Here is a 17633-nt window from a genome sequence, read left to right as displayed (position 1 = left end):
AACCGAACTTCTCCCCTTTTCAATATCTTTCTCAGTATTTTAACGAGAAACAAATAGATGATTGAAAATGAAGTATTTAAGTTATTATCTAATCAATTATGTGTTTGCATAATTTTTATCGTATATATATGAATTAATACCCATAGACTGTAAATTCACAAAAACGTGGAAAACGGCAAAATATTGCCTAATTCGATGATATTTTGTTTAAGTCACATAAAGGAAAAGGGGATGATAAACGTCAAAATGTTGCTAAATTCGATGATTTTTCGTACGAAACAAAATGCAAGAAAACTTGAAAATGCAATATTATGCGAAATTCTGAGATTTGAAGGCCAAATCACATATCGTGATACTACATGAAATAGTATCGAAATATTGGTAAAAATGAATATATTTACGTAATATCAAACTACATGAAAAATGTGAAAAAAGTCAATATATAACCATATTTGAGGATTTTAACTTCAAATCATAGAGCGAGGTTTCGTATTATTTAGATCCAAGAAAAGACATATGACAATGTTGTTTCCAATAGAAATGACAAAAATCAATGTGTTTTCATTAGTATTAACTAAAATGTTACTGATTTTCCGTTTATATTACCGATGGAAGATGTACACGAAAATCGCTCTATTCCGGCTGAAACGTCGATATATGCAATAAAAACAGAACTTCTCCCCTTTTTAATATCTTACTCAGTATTTTAACGAGAAACAAATAGATGATTGAAAATGAAGTATTTAAGGTTATTATCTAATCAATTATGGGTTTGCATCATTTTTATCGTATATATATGAATTAACACCCATAGACTGAAAAATCACAAAAACGTGGAAAAACGCCAAAAAATATTGCCTAATTCGATGATCTTTTGTGTAAATCACATAAAGGAAAAGGGGATGATGAACGTCAAAATATTGCTAAATTCGATGATTTTTCGTACGAAACAAAATGCAAGAAAACTTGCTTAAAATGCAATATTTTGCGAAATTCTGATATTTGACGGCCAAATCACATATCGTGATTCTACATGAAATAGAATCGAAATATTGGTTAAAATGAATATATTTACGTAGTATCAAACTACATGAAAAACGTGAAAAAAGTCACTATTTAACCATATTTGAGGATTTTAACTTCAAATCATAGAGCGAGGTTTCGTATTATTTAGATCCAAGAAAAGACATATGACAATGTTGTTTCCAATACTAATTATAAAAATCAATGTGTTTTCATTAGAATTAACTAAAATGTTCCTGATTTTCCGTTTATATTACCGAGGGAAGATGTACACGTAAAACCGCTCTAATCCGGCTGAAACGTCGATATATGCAATAAAAACCGAACTTCTCCCCTTTTCAATATCTTACTCAGTATTTTAACGAGAAACAAATAGATGATTGAAAATGAAGTATTTAAGTTATTATCTAATCAATTATGTGTTTGCATCATTTTTATCGTATATATATGAATTAATACCCATAGACTGTAAATTCACAAAAACGTAGAAAACGGCAAAATATTGCCTAATTCAATGATATTTTGTTTAAGTCACATAAAGGAAAAGGGGATGATAAACGTCAAAATATTGCTAAATTCGATGATTTTTCGTACGAACAAAATGCAAGAATACTTGCTTAAAAGGCAATATTATGCGATTTTCTGAGATTTGAAGGCCAAATCACATATCGTGATACTACATGAAATAGAATCGAAATATTGGTAAAAATGAATATATTTACGTAATATCAAACTACATGAAAAACGTGAAAAAGTCATATTTAACCATATTTGAGGATTTTAACTTCAAATCATAGAGCGAGGTTTCGTATTATTTAGATAATACTCCCCTTTTTAATATCTTACTCAGTATTTTAACGAGAAACAAATAGATGATTGAAAATGAAGTATTTAAGGTTATTATCTAATCAATTATGTGTTTGCATCATTTTTATCGTATATATATGAATTAATACCCATAGACTGAAAATTCACAAAAACGTGGAAAAACGGCAAAATATTGACTAATTCGACGATATTTTGTTTAAATCACATAAAGGAAAAGGGGATGATAAACGTCAAAATATTGCTAAATTCGATGATTTTTCGTACGAAACAAAATGCAAGAAAACTTGCATAAAATGCAATATTATGTGAAATTCTGAGATTTGAAGGCCAAATCACATATCGTGATACTACATGAAATAGAATCGAAATATTGGTAAAAATTAATATATTTTCGTAGTATCAAACTACATGAAAAACGTGAAAAAAGTCACTATTTAACCATATTTGAGAAATTTAACTTCAAATCATAGAGCGAGGTTTCGTATTATTTAGTTCCAAGAAAAGACATATGACAATGTTGTTTCCAATACTAATTATAAAAATCAATGTGTTTTCATTAGAATTAACTAAAATGTTCCTGATTTTCCGTTTATATTACCGAGGGAAGATGTACACGTAAAACCGCTCTAATCCGGCTGAAACGTCGATATATGCAATAAAAACCGAACTTCTCCCCTTTTCAATATCTTACTCAGTATTTTAACGAGAAACAAATAGATGATTGAAAATGAAGTATTTAAGTTATTATCTAATCAATTATGTGTTTGCATCATTTTTATCGTATATATATGAATTAATACCCATAGACTGTAAATTCACAAAAACGTAGAAAACGACAAAATATTGCCTAATTCAATGATATTTTGTTTAAGTCACATAAAGGAAAAGGGGATGATAAACGTCAAAATATTGCTAAATTCGATGATTTTTCGTACGAAACAAAATGCAAGAATACTTGCTTAAAAGGCAATATTATGCGATTTTCTGAGATTTGAAGGCCAAATCACATATCGTGATACTACATGAAATAGAATCGAAATATTGGTAAAAATGAATATATTTACGTAATATCAAACTACATGAAAAACGTGAAAAAGTCAATATTTAACCATATTTGAGGATTTTAACTTCAAATCATAGAGCGAGGTTTCGTATTATTTAGATAATACTCCCCTTTTTAATATCTTACTCAGTATTTTAACGAGAAACAAATAGATGATTGAAAATGAAGTATTTAAGGTTATTATCTAATCAATTATGTGTTTGCATCATTTTTATCGTATATATATGAATTAATACCCATAGACTGAAAATTCACAAAAACGTGGAAAAACGGCAAAATATTGACTAATTCGACGATATTTTGTTTAAATCACATAAAGGAAAAGGGGATGATAAACGTCAAAATATTGCTAAATTCGATGATTTTTCGTACGAAACAAAATGCAAGAAAACTTGCATAAAATGCAATATTATGCGAAATTCTGAGATTTGAAGGCCAAATCACATATCGTGATACTACATGAAATAGAATCGAAATATTGGTAAAAATTAATATATTTTCGTAGTATCAAACTACATGAAAAACGTGAAAAAAGTCACTATTTAACCATATTTGAGAAATTTAACTTCAAATCATAGAGCGAGGTTTCGTATTATTTAGTTCCAAGAAAAGACATATGACAATGTTGTTTCCAATACAAATGTTAAAAATCAATGTGTTTTCATTAGAATTAACTAAAATGTTCTTGATTTTCCGTTTATATTACCGAGGGAAGATGTACACATATATTCCGGCTGAAACGTTGATATATGCAATAAAAACCGAACTTCTCCCCTTTTCAATATCTTACTCAGTATTTTAACGAGAAACAAATAGATGATTGAAAATGAAGTATTTAAGGTTATTATCTAATCAATTATGTGTTTGCATCATTTTTATTTGTATATATATGAATTAATACCCATAGACTGAAAATTCCCATAAACGTGGAAAAACGGCAAAATATTGCCTAATTCGATGATATTTTGTTTAAATCACATAAAGGAAAAGGGGATGATAAACGTCAAAATATTGCTAAATTCGATGATTTTGCGTACGAAACAAAATGCAAGAAAACTTGCTTAAAATGCAATATTATGCGAAATTCTGAGATTTGAAGGTCAAATCACATATCGTGATACTACATGAAATAGAATCGAAATATTGGTAAAAATGAATATATTTACGTAGTATCAAACTACATGAAAAACGTGAAAAAAGTCACTATTTAACCATATTTAAGGATTTTAACTCCAAATCATAGAGCGAGGTCTCGTATTATTTAGATCCAAGAAAAGACATATGACAATGTTGTTTCCAATATAAATGATAAAAATCAATGTGTTTTCATTAGAATTAACTAAAATGTTCCTGATTTTCCGTTTATATTAACGAGGGAAGATGTACACGTAAAACTGCTCTAATCCGGCTGAAACGTCGATATATGCAATAAAAACCGAACTTCTCAACTTTTCAATAACTTACTCAGTATTTTAACGAGAACAAATAGTTGATTGAAAATGAAGTATTTAAGGTTATTATCTAATCATTTTATCATTAATCATAATTATTATGTGTTTGCATCATTTTTATCGTATATATAATGAATTAATACCCATAGACTGTAAATTCACAAAAACATGGAAAACGGCAAAATATTGCCTAATTCGATGATATTTTGTTTAAGTCACATAAAGGAAAAGGGGATGATAAACGTCAAAATATTGCTTAATTCGACGATTTTTAGTACGGAACAAAATGCAAGAAAACTTCCTTAAAATGCATTATTATGCGAAATTCTAAGATTTGAAGGCCAAATCACATATCGTGATACTACATGAAATAGTATCGAAATATTGGTAAAAATGAATATATTTACGTAATATCAAACTACATGAAAAACGTAAAAAAAGTCAATATATAACCATATTTGAGGATTTTAACTTCAAATCACAGAGCGAGGTTTCGTATTATTTAGATCCAAGAAAAGACATATGCCAATGTTGTTTCCAACACAAATGATAAAAACAATGTGTTTTCATTAGAATTAACTAAAATGTTCTTGTTTTTCAATTTATATTACCGAGGAGAGATGTACACGTAAAACCGCTCTAATCCGGCTGAAACGTCGATATATGCAATAAAAACAGAACTTCTCCCCTTTTCAATATCTTACTCAGTATTTTAACGAGAAACAAATAGATGATTGAAAATGAAGTATTTAAAGTTATTATCTAATCAATTATGTGTTTGCAACATTTTTATCGTATATATATGAATTAATACCCATAGACTGAAAATTCACAAAAACGTGGAAAAACGGCAAAATATTGCCTAATTCGATGAAATTTTGTTTAAGTCACATAAAGGAAAAGGGGATGATAAACGTCAAAATATTGGTAAATTCGATGATTTTTCGTACGAAACAAAATGCAAGAAAACTTGCTTAAAATGCAATATTATGCGAAATTCTGAGATATGAAGGCCTAATCACATATCGTGATACTACATTAAATAGAATCGAAATATTGGTAAAAATGAATATATTTACGTAATATCAAACTACATGAAAAACGTGAAAAAAGTCAATATATAACCATATTTGAGGATTTTAACTTCAAATCACAGAGCGAGGTTTCGTATTATTTATATCCAAGAAAAGACATATGACAATGTTGTTTCCAATACAAATGATAAAAATCAATGTGTTTTCATTAGTATTAACTAAAATGTTCCTGATTTTCAGTTTATATTACCGAGGGAAGATGTACACGTAAAACCGCTCTAATTCGGCTGAAACGTCGATATATGCAATAAAAAGCGAACTTCTCCCCTTTTCAATATCTTACTCAGTATTTTAACGAGAAACAAATAGATGATTGAAAATGAAGTATTTAAGGTTATTATCTAATCAATTATGTGTTTGCATATTTTTTATCGTATATATATGAATTAATACCCATAGACTGTAAATTCACAAAAACGTGGAAAACGGCAAAATATTGCCTAATTCGATGATATTTTGTTTAAGTCACATAAAGGAAAAGGGGATGATAAACGTCAAAATATTGATAAATTCGATGATTTTTCGTACGAAACAAAATGCAAGAAAACTTGCTTAAAATGCATTATTATGCGAAATTCTAAGATTTGAAGGCCAAATCACATATCGTAATACTACATGAAATAGTATCGAAATATTGTTAAAAATGAATATATTTACGTAATATCAAACTATATGAAAAACGTGAAAAAAGTCACTATTTAACCATATTTGAGGATTTTAACTTCAAATCATAGAGCGAGGTTTCGTATTATTTAGATCCAAGAAAAGACATATGACAATGTTGTTTCCAATACAAATGATAAAAATCAATGTGTTTTCATTAGAATTTCATTAAAATCAGGAACTAAAATGTTCCTGATTTTCCGTTTATATTAACGATGGAAGATGTACACGAAAATCGCTCTATTCCGGCTGAAACGTCGATATATGCAATAAAAATAGAACTTCTCCCCTTTTCAATATCTTACTCAGTATTTTAACGAGAAACAAATAGATGATTGAAAATGAAGTATTTAAGGTTATTATCTAATCAATTATGTGTTTGTATAATTTTTATCGTATATATATGAATTAATACCCATAGACTGTAAATTCACAAAAACGTGGAAAACGGCAAAATATTGCCTAATTCGATGATATTTTGTTTAAGTCACATAAAGGAAAAGGGGATGATAAACGTCAAAATATTGCTAAATTCGACGATTTTTAGTACGGAACAAAATGCAAGAAAACTTCCTTAAAATGCATTACTATGCGAAATTCTAAGATTTGAAGGCCAAATCACATATCGTGATACTACATGAAATAGTATCGAAATATTGGTAAAAATGAATATATTTACGTAATATCAAACTACATGAAAAACGTAAAAAAAGTCAATATATAACCATATTTGAGGATTTTAACTTCAAATCACAGAGCGAGGTTTCGTATTATTTAGATCCAAGAAAAGACATATGACAATGTTGTTTCCAATACAAATGATAAAAATCAATGTGTTTTCATTAGTATTAACTAAAATGTTACTGATTTTCCGTTTATATTACCGATGGAAGATGTACACTAAAATCGCTCTATTCCGGCTGAAACGTCGATATATGCAATAAAAATTGAACTTCTCCCCTTTTCAATATCTTACTCAGTATTTTAACGAGAAACAAATAGATGATTGAAAATGAAGTATTTAAGGTTATTATCTAATCAATTATGTGTTTGCATCATTTTTATCGTATATATATGAATTAATACCCATAGACTGTAAATTCACAAAACGTGGAAAACGGCAAAATATTGCCTAATTCGATGATATTTTGTTTAAGTCACATAAAGGAAAAGGGGATGATAAACGTCAAAATATTGCTAAATTCGATGATTTTTCGTACGAAACAAAATGCAAGAAAACTTGCTTAAAAATTATTATGGGAAATTCTGATATTTGACGGCCAAATCGCATATCGTGATTCTACATGAAATAGAATCGAAATATTGGTTAAAATGAATATATTTACGTAGTATCAAACTACATGAAAAACGTGAAAAAAGTCACTATTTAACCATACTTGAGGATTTTAACTTCAAATCACAGAGCGAGGTTTCGTATTATTTAGATCCAAGAAAAGACATATGACAATGTTGTTTCCAATACAAATGATAAAAATCAATGTGTTTTCATTAGTATTAACTAAAATGTTCCTGATTTTCAGTTTATATTACCGAGGGAAGATGTACACGTAAAACCGCTCTAATTCGGCTGAAACGTCGATATATGCAATAAAAACCGAACTTCTCCCCTTTTCAATATCTTACTCAGTATTTTAACGAGAAACAAATAGATGATTGAAAATGAAGTATTTAAGGTTATTATCTAATCAATTATGTGTTTGCATATTTTTTTATCGTATATATATGAATTAATACCCATAGACTGTAAATTCACAAAAACGTGGAAAACGGCAAAATATTGCCTAATTCGATGATATTTTGTTTAAGTCACATAAAGGAAAAGGGGATGATAAACGTCAAAATATTGCTAAATTCGATGATTTTTCATACGAAACAAAATGCAAGAAAATTTGCTTAAAATGCATTATTATGCGAAATTCTAAGATTTGAAGGCCAAATCACATATCGTGATACTACATGAAATAGTATCGAAATATTGGTAAAAATGAATATATTTACGTAATATCAAACTATATGAAAAACGTGAAAAAAGTCACTATTTAACCATATTTGAGGATTTTAACTTCAAATCATAGAGCGAGGTTTCGTATTATTTAGATCCAAGAAAAGACATATGACAATGTTGTTTCCAATACAAATGATAAAAATCAATGTGTTTTCATTAGAATTTCATTAAAATCAGGAACTAAAATGTTCCTGATTTTCCGTTTATATTAACGATGGAAGATGTACACGAAAATCGCTCTATTCCGGCTGAAACGTCGATATATGCAATAAAAATAGAACTTCTCCCCTTTTCAATATCTTACTCAGTATTTTAACGAGAAACAAATAGATGATTGAAAATGAAGTATTTAAGGTTATTATCTAATCAATTATGTGTTTGTATAATTTTTATCGTATATATATGAATTAATACCCATAGACTGTAAATTCACAAAAACGTAGAAAACGGCAAAATATTGCCTAATTCGATGATATTTTGTTTAAGTCACATAAAGGAAAAGGGGATGATAAACGTCAAAATATTGCTAAATTCGATGATTTTTCGTAGAGAAACAAAATGCAAGAAAACTTGCTTAAAATGCAATATTATGCGAAATTCTGAGATTTGAAGGCCAAATCACATATCGTGATACTACATGAAATAGAATCGAAATATTGGTAAAAATGAATATATTTACGTAATATCAAACTACATGAAAAACGTGAAAAAGTCAATATTTAACCATATTTGAGGATTTTAACTTCAAATCATAGAGCGAGGTTTCGTATTATTTAGATCCAAGAAAAGACATATGACAGTGTTGTTTCCAATACAAATGATAAAAATCAATGTATTTTCATTACTATTAACTAAAATGTTCCTGATTTTCCGTTTACATTACCGATGGAAGATGTACACGAAAATCGCTCTATTCCGGCTGAAACGTCGATATATGCAATAAAAACAGAACTTCTCCCCTTTTCAATATCTTACTCAGTATTTTAACGAGAAACAAATAGTTGATTGAAAATGAAGTATTTAAGGTTATTATCTAATCAATTATGTGTTTGCGTCATTTTTATCGTATATATAATGAATTTTTATCGCCATAGAACCCATAGACTGAAAATTCACAAAAACGTGGAAAAGCGGCAAAATATTGCCTAATTCGATGATATTTTGTTTAAATCAAATAAAGGAAAAGGGGATGATTAACTTCAAAATATTGCTAAATTCGATGATTTTTCGCACGAAACAAAATGCAAGAAAACTTGCTTAAAATGCAATATTATGCGAAATTCTGAGATTTGAACGCCAAATCACATATCGTGATATTACATGAAATAAAATCGAAATATTGGTAAAAATGAATATATTTACGTAGTATCAAACTACATGAAAAACGTGAAAAAAGTCACTATTTAACCATATTTGAGGATTTTAACTTCAAATCATAGAGCGAGGTTTCGTACTATTTAGATCCAAGAAAAGACATATGACAATGTTGTTTCCAATACAAATTATAAAAATCAATGTGTTTTCATTAGAATTAACTAAAATGTTCCTGATTTTCCGTTTATATTACTGAGGGAAGATGTACACGTAAAACCGCTCTAATCCGGCTGAAACGTCGATATATGCAGTAAAAACCGAACTTCTCCCCTTTTCAATATCTTTCTCAGTATTTTAACGAGAAACAAATAGATGATTGAAAATGAAGTATTTAAGTTATTATCTAATCAATTATGTGTTTGCATCATTTTATCGTATATATATGAATTAATACCCATAGACTGTAAATTCACAAAAACGTAGAAAACAGCAAAATATTGCCTAATTCGATGATATTTTGTTTAAGTCACATAAAGGAAAAGGGGATGATAAACGTCAAAATATTGCTAAATTCGATGATTTTTCGTACGAAACAAAAGGCAAGAAAACTTGCTTAAAATGCAATTTTATGCGAAATTCTGAGATTTGAAGGCCAAATCACATATCGTGATACTACATGAAATAGAATCGAAATATTGGTAAAAAATTAATATATATACGTAGTATCAAACTACATGAAAAACATGAAAAAGTCAATATATAACCATATTTGAGGATTTTAACTTCAAATCATAGAGCGAGGTTTCGTATTATTTAGATCCAAGAAAAGACATATGACAATGTTGTTTCCAATACAAATGATAAAAATCAATGTATTTTCATTAGTATTAACTAAAATGTTCCTGATTTTCCGTTTATATTACCGATGGAAGATGTACACGAAAATCGCTCTATTCCGGCTGAAACGTCGATATATGCAATAAAAACAGAACTTCTCCCCATTTTAATATCTTACTCAGTATTTTAACGAGAAACAAATAGATGATTGAAAATGAAGTATTTAAGTTATTATCTAATCAATTATGTGTTTGCATCATTTTTATCGTATATATATGAATTAATACCCATAGACTGTAAATTCACAAAACGTAGAAAACAGCAAAATATTGCCTAATTCGATGATATTTTGTTTAAGTCACATAAAGGAAAAGGGGATGATAAACGTCAAAATATTGCTAAATTCGATGATTTCTCGTACGAAACAAAATGCAAGAAAACTTGCTTAAAAGGCAATATTATGCGATTTTCTGAGATTTGAAGGCCAAATCACATATCGTGATACTACATGAAATAGAATCGAAATATTGGTAAAAATGAATACATTTACGTAATATCAAACTACATGAAAAACGTGAAAAAGTCAATATTTAACCATATTTGAGGATTTTAACTTCAAATCATAGAGCGAGGTTTCGTATTATTTAGATAATACTCCCCTTTTTAATATCTTACTCAGTATTTTAACGAGAAACAAATAGATGATTGAAAATGAAGTATTTAAGTTATTATCTAATCAATTATTTGTTTGCATCATTTTTATCGTATATATGAATTAATACCCATAGACTGTAAATTCACAAAAACGTAGAAAACGGCAAAATATTGCCTAATTCGATGATATTATGTTTAAGTCACATAAAGGAAAAGGGGATGATAAACGTCAAAATATTGCTAAATTCGATGATTTTTCGTACGAAACAAAATGCAAGAAAACTTCCTTAAAATGCAATATTATGCGAAATTCTGAGATTTGAAGGCCAAATCACATATCGTGATACAACATGAAATAGAATCGAAATATTGGTAAAAATGAATATATTTACGTAATATCAATCTACATGAAAAACATGAAAAAGTCAATATATATCCATATTTGAGGATTTTAACTTCAAATCATAGAGCGAGGTTTCGTATTATTTAGATCCAAGAAAAGACATATGACAATGTTGTTTCCAATACAAATGATAAAAATCAATGTATTTTCATTAGTATTAACTAAAATGTTCCGGATTTTCCGTTTATATTACCGATGGAAGATGTACACGAAAATCGCTCTATTCCGGCTGAAACGTCGATATATGCAATAAAAACAGAACTTCTCCCCTTTTCAATATCTTACTCAGTATTTTAACGAGAAACAAATAGATGATAGAAAATGAAGTATTTAAGGTTATTATCTAATCAATTATGTGTTTGCATAATTTTTATCGTATATATGAATTAATACCCATAGACTGTAAATTCACAAAAACGTGGAAAACGGCAAAATATTGCCTAATTCGATGATATTTTGTTTAAGTCACATAAAGGAAAAGGGGATGATAAACGTCAAAATGTTGCTAAATTCGATGATTTTTCGTACGAAACAAAATGCAAGAAAACTTGCTTAAAATGCAATATTATGCGAAATTCTGAGATTTGAAGGCCAAATCACATATCGTGATACTACATGAAATAGTATCGAAATATTGGTAAAAATGAATATATTTACGTAATATCAAACTACATGAAAAATGTGAAAAAAGTCAATATATAACCATATTTGAGGATTTTAACTTCAAATCATAGAGCGAGGTTTCGTATTATTTAGATCCAAGAAAAGACATATGACAATGTTGTTTCCAATAGAAATGACAAAAATCAATGTGTTTTCATTAGTATTAACTAAAATGTTACTGATTTTCCGTTTATATTACCGATGGAAGATGTACACGAAAATCGCTCTATTCCGGCTGAAACGTCGATATATGCAATAAAAACAGAACTTCTCCCCATTTTAATATCTTACTCAGTATTTTAACGAGAAACAAATAGATGATTGAAATTGAAGTATTTAAGGTTATTATCTAATCAATTATGGGTTTGCATCATTTTTATCGTATATATATGAATTAACACCCATAGACTGAAAAATCACAAAAACGTGGAAAAACGCCAAAAAATATTGCCTAATTCGATGATCTTTTGTGTAAATCACATAAAGGAAAAGGGGATGATGAACGTCAAAATATTGCTAAATTCGATGATTTTTCGTACGAAACAAAATGCAAGAAAACTTGCTTAAAATGCAATATTTTGCGAAATTCTGATATTTGACGGCCAAATCACATATCGTGATTCTACATGAAATAGAATCGAAATATTGGTTAAAATGAATATATTTACGTAGTATCAAACTACATGAAAAACGTGAAAAAAGTCACTATTTAACCATATTTGAGGATTTTAACTTCAAATCATAGAGCGAGGTTTCGTATTATTTAGATCCAAGAAAAGACATATGACAATGTTGTTTCCAATACTAATTATAAAAATCAATGTGTTTTCATTAGAATTAACTAAAATGTTCCTGATTTTTCGTTTATATTACCGAGGGAAGATGTACACGTAAAACCGCTCTAATCCGGCTAAAACGTCGATATATGCAATAAAAACCGAACTTCTCCCCTTTTCAATATCTTACTCAGTATTTTAACGAGAAACAAATAGATGATTGAAAATGAAGTATTTAAGTTATTATCTAATCAATTATGTGTTTGCATCATTTTTATCGTATATATATGAATTAATACCCATAGACTGTAAATTCACAAAAACGTAGAAAACGGCAAAATATTGCCTAATTCAATGATATTTTGTTTAAGTCACATAAAGGAAAAGGGGATGATAAACGTCAAAATATTGCTAAATTCGATGATTTTTCGTACGAAACAAAATGCAAGAATACTTGCTTAAAAGGCAATATTATGCGATTTTCTGAGATTTGAAGGCCAAATCACATATCGTGATACTACATGAAATAGAATCGAAATATTGGTAAAAATGAATATATTTACGTAATATCAAACTACATGAAAAACGTGAAAAAGTCAATATTTAACCATATTTGAGGATTTTAACTTCAAATCATAGAGCGAGGTTTCGTATTATTTAGATAATACTCCCCTTTTTAATATCTTACTCAGTATTTTAACGAGAAACAAATAGATGATTGAAAATGAAGTATTTAAGGTTATTATCTAATCAATTATGTGTTTGCATCATTTTTATCGTATATATATGAATTAATACCCATAGACTGAAAATTCACAAAAACGTGGAAAAACGGCAAAATATTGACTAATTCGACGATATTTTGTTTAAATCACATAAAGGAAAAGGGGATGATAAACGTCAAAATATTGCTAAATTCGATGATTTTTCGTACGAAACAAAATGCAAGAAAACTTGCATAAAATGCAATATTATGCGAAATTCTGAGATTTGAAGGCCAAATCACATATCGTGATACTACATGAAATAGAATCGAAATATTGGTAAAAATTAATATATTTTCGTAGTATCAAACTACATGAAAAACGTGAAAAAAGTCACTATTTAACCATATTTGAGAAATTTAACTTCAAATCATAGAGCGAGGTTTCGTATTATTTAGTTCCAAGAAAAGACATATGACAATGTTGTTTCCAATACAAATGTTAAAATCAATGTGTTTTCATTAGAATTAACTAAAATGTTCTTGATTTTCCGTTTATATTACCGAGGGAAGATGTACACATATATTCCGGCTGAAACGTTGATATATGCAATAAAAACCGAACTTCTCCCCTTTTCAATATCTTACTCAGTATTTTAACGAGAAACAAATAGATGATTGAAAATGAAGTATTTAAGGTTATTATCTAATCAATTATGTGTTTGCATCATTTTTATTTGTATATATATGAATTAATACCCATAGACTGAAAATTCCCATAAACGTGGAAAAACGGCAAAATATTGCCCAATTCGATGATATTTTGTTTAAATCACATAAAGGAAAAGGGGATGATAAACGTCAAAATATTGCTAAATTTGATGATTTTGCGTACGAAACAAAATGCAAGAAAACTTGCTTAAAATGCAATATTATGCGAAATTCTGAGATTTGAAGGTCAAATCACATATCGTGATACTACATGAAATAGAATCGAAATATTGGTAAAAATGAATATATTTACGTAGTATCAAACTACATGAAAAACGTGAAAAAAGTCACTATTTAACCATATTTAAGGATTTTAACTCCAAATCATAGAGCGAGGTCTCGTATTATTTAGATCCAAGAAAAGACATATGACAATGTTGTTTCCAATATAAATGATAAAAATCAATGTGTTTTCATTAGAATTAACTAAAATGTTCCTGATTTTCCGTTTATATTAACGAGGGAAGATGTACACGTAAAACTGCTCTAATCCGGCTGAAACGTCGATATATGCAATAAAAACCGAACTTCTCAACTTTTCAATAACTTACTCAGTATTTTAACGAGAAACAAATAGTTGATTGAAAATGAAGTATTTAAGGTTATTATCTAATCATTTTATCATTAATCATAATTATTATGTGTTTGCATCATTTTTATCGTATATATAATGAATTAATACCCATAGACTGTAAATTCACAAAACATGGAAAACGGCAAAATATTGCCTAATTCGATGATATTTTGTTTAAGTCACATAAAGGAAAAGGGGATGATAAACGTCAAAATATTGCTTAATTCGACGATTTTTAGTACGGAACAAAATGCAAGAAAACTTCCTTAAAATGCATTATTATGCGAAATTCTAAGATTTGAAGGCCAAATCACATATCGTGATACTACATGAAATAGTATCGAAATATTGGTAAAAATGAATATATTTACGTAATATCAAACTACATGAAAAACGTAAAAAAGTCAATATATAACCATATTTGAGGATTTTAACTTCAAATCACAGAGCGAGGTTTCGTATTATTTAGATCCAAGAAAAGACATATGCCAATGTTGTTTCCAACACAAATGATAAAAAACAATGTGTTTTCATTAGAATTAACTAAAATGTTCTTGTTTTTCAATTTATATTACCGAGGAGAGATGTACACGTAAAACCGCTCTAATCCGGCTGAAACGTCGATATATGCAATAAAACAGAACTTCTCCCCTTTTCAATATCTTACTCAGTATTTTAACGAGAAACAAATAGATGATTGAAAATGAAGTATTTAAAGTTATTATCTAATCAATTATGTGTTTGCAAACATTTTTATCGTATATATATGAATTAATACCCATAGACTGAAAATTCACAAAAACGTGGAAAAACGGCAAAATATTGCCTAATTCGATGAAATTTTGTTTAAGTCACATAAAGGAAAAGGGGATGATAAACGTCAAAATATTGGTAAATTCGATGATTTTTCGTACGAAACAAAATGCAAGAAAACTTGCTTAAAATGCAATATTATGCGAAATTCTGAGATATGAAGGCCTAATCACATATCGTGATACTACATTAAATAGAATCGAAATATTGGTAAAAATGAATATATTTACGTAATATCAAACTACATGAAAAAACGTGAAAAAAGTCAATATATAACCATATTTGAGGATTTTAACTTCAAATCACAGAGCGAGGTTTCGTATTATTTAGATCCAAGAAAAGACATATGAACAATGTTGTTTCCAATACAATGATAAAAATCAATGTGTTTTCATTAGTATTAACTAAATGTTCCTGATTTTCAGTTTATATTACGAGGGAAGATGTACACCGTAAAACCGCTCTAATTCGGCTGAAACGTCGATATATGCAATAAAAGCGAACTTCTCCCCTTTTCAATATCTTACTCAGTATTTTAACGAGAAACAAATAGATGATTGAAAATGAAGTATTTAAGGTTATTATCTAATCAATTATGTGTTGCATATTTTTTATCGTATATATATGAATTAATACCCATAGACTGTAAATTCACAAAAACGTGGAAAACGGCAAAATATTGCCTAATTCGATGATATTTTGTTTAAGTCACATAAAGGAAAAGGGATGATAAACGTCAAAATATTGATAAATTCGATGATTTTTCGTACGAAACAAAATGCAAGAAAACTTGCTTAAAATGCATTATTATGCGAAATTCTAAGATTTGAAGGCCAAATCACATATCGTAATACTACATGAAATAGTATCGAAATATTGTTAAAAATGAATATATTTACGTAATATCAAACTATATGAAAAACGTGAAAAAAGTCACTATTTAACCATATTTGAGGATTTTAACTTCAAATCATAGAGCGAGGTTTCGTATTATTTAGATCCAAGAAAAGACATATGACAATGTTGTTTCCAATACAATTGATAAAAATCAATGTGTTTTCATTAGAATTTCATTAAATCAGGAACTAAAATGTTCCTGATTTTCCGTTTATATTAACGATGGAAGATGTACACTAAAATCGCTCTATTCCGGCTGAAACGTCGATATATGCAATAAAAATAGAACTTCTCCCCTTTTCAATATCTTACTCAGTATTTTAACGAGAAACAAATAGATGATTGAAAATGAAGTATTTAAGGTTATTATCTAATCAATTATGTGTTTGCATCATTTTTATCGTATATATATGAATTAATACCCATAGACTGTAAATTCACAAAAACGTGGAAAACGGCAAAATATTGCCTAATTCGATGATATTTTGTTTAAGTCACATAAAGGAAAAGGGGATGATAAACGTCAAAATATTGCTAAATTCGATGATTTTTCGTACGAAACAAAATGCAAGAAAACTTGCTTAAAATGCATTATTATGGGAAATTCTGATATTTGACGGCCAAATCGCATATCGTGATTCTACATGAAATAGAATCGAAATATTGGTTAAAATGAATATATTTACGTAGTATCAAACTACATGAAAAACGTGAAAAAAGTCACTATTTAACCATACTTGAGGATTTTAACTTCAAATCACAGAGCGAGGTTTCGTATTATTTAGATCCAAGAAAAGACATATGACAATGTTGTTTCCAATACAAATGATAAAAATCAATGTGTTTTCATTAGTATTAACTAAAATGTTCCTGATTTTCAGTTTATATTACCGAGGGAAGATGTACACGTAAAACCGCTCTAATTCGGCTGAAACGTCGATATATGCAATAAAAACCGAACTTCTCCCCTTTTCAATATCTTACTCAGTATTTTAACGAGAAACAAATAGATGATTGAAAATGAAGTATTTAAGGTTATTATCTAATCAATTATGTGTTTGCATATTTTTTTATCGTATA

The sequence above is a fragment of the Procambarus clarkii genome, unplaced genomic scaffold, assembly GCF_040958095.1.
Source record: "Procambarus clarkii isolate CNS0578487 unplaced genomic scaffold, FALCON_Pclarkii_2.0 HiC_scaffold_113, whole genome shotgun sequence".
In the NCBI taxonomy this organism is placed as follows: Eukaryota; Metazoa; Arthropoda; class Malacostraca; order Decapoda; family Cambaridae; genus Procambarus; species Procambarus clarkii.
Note: the sequence above shows the minus strand (reverse complement) of the source record.